Genomic DNA, 1,556 nt, shown 5'->3' on the forward strand with positions numbered 1-1,556 from the left:
GGGTCTTTGTACTTTGGAGTTGTGGTGTTCTGAATGATTGAACTTACGTGACTAGCTAAAAAGGCTTTCTTATGGACGCTAAGTTTTCGCTTTCGCGTACACATATCCTTAAGGAACTTGGCATAAGCAGGAATTTGCCTAATTGCATCTAATAAGGAAGGTTTATGGTAACTTGCTTAAAAACCTCCACTATGTCATTAAAGTTCGATTCCTTCTTTGTTGGTACTAATAGCTGAGGAAATGGGGCTCTAGGCCTAAAATCAGACCTTTCAGGAACCGAATTCACATCATCAGAAACTTTATCAGTCTCTTCAGCTACTGGTCCTGAGAGGTGAGATCCTGAGGGGTGAACTACAGTATGTTCACTATCGGGCATGGTTACCTTATTGTCTACAACTCTACCACTTCTAAGGGTTCTAACAACATTCAATTGATTCGATGGTTTTGCACCTAATTCATGAACTCCTCTAGGGTTGGGTTGTGTTTGACTAGGAAACTTACCTTTTTCTCTCAAAGAATCACTTATCAGACCAACCTGGGTTTTTAACTCGGAAATAGCCTGACTATTTTCTTGTCCTATCCTGTTACTAGCTTGTAGACTTGTTCTACGGATAACTGAATTTTGCAGTTTGCTGAGTTAACAAGGCGAGAGATTCCTCTAAACTTAGGATTTTCTTATCTGACTGATTCTGAAACTGAGCTAGTCCTGAAGGATTCTTAGTATAGCCAAAACCTGGGGGAGCATTAGAATTACTAAACTGACCTTGACTTTGGCCCTTAGACCACGAAAGGTTCGGATGGTTTCTCCAACCAGGATTATAGGTTTCTGAATATGGGTCAATCTTTTGACGGTTATCAAATCTAGTGTTATTATAAAGAGCATTGGCTGCTCTTCAATATTCTGGCCTTCCCAAAAAGGCTCCACTCTACCACTAGTCTGGCCCACTTCTAAGGCTTCTAACCTTTTTGCTATAGCAGCAATTTTGGCATCTGATTCATAGCCTCCTTCTACCCTATTAACGTTTCCTCTACTTAAAAGAATTGTTTTCTGGGGTGCCCTACTATTTTCCCATTGCTGGGTTTTTTCGGCGATTTCATTAAAAAATTCCATCGCCGCATCAACAGTTTGGTTTTCAAATCCACCAGTGCATAGAGACTCAACCATGGTCGTTGTGGAATAATCTAAACCCTCATAAAGGATCTGAACTAGCCTAACCTTTTCTAAACCATGATGAGGACACTGGGATAATAAATCATTGAACCTTTCCAAATACCTATATAAAGATTCTCCCTCTTGTTGTGAAAATGTGCATATTTGCGTCCTAATAGACGATGTTTTGTGCCTAGGGAAAAACTTATTGAAAAAGGCAGATGTAAGTTGTTCATATGTCTCAATTGACTCGGAGTCCAAACTATATAGCCACGACTTGGCCTTATCTTTCAGGGAAAATGGGAATAACCTAAGTTTCAAAGCATCATCATCTAAGCCTCTAATTCTTAGAGTACTACAAATTTCCTCAAAATCCCTAACATGGTAATAAGGGTTTTCATTTTCT

At 39.5% G+C, this 1,556-nt stretch overlaps 1 pseudogene; it reads left to right on the plus strand.

Annotated features, from left to right (window-relative positions):
- The first annotated feature begins 1,223 nt into the window (after nucleotides 1-1,223).
- On the plus strand, nucleotides 1,224-1,323 carry LOC113292092 (annotated as a pseudogene).
- Nucleotides 1,324-1,556: the final 233 nt, after the last annotated feature.

The sequence above is a fragment of the Papaver somniferum genome, chromosome 6 (genome assembly GCF_003573695.1).
Source record: "Papaver somniferum cultivar HN1 chromosome 6, ASM357369v1, whole genome shotgun sequence".
Lineage (NCBI taxonomy): Eukaryota > Viridiplantae > Streptophyta > Magnoliopsida > Ranunculales > Papaveraceae > Papaver > Papaver somniferum.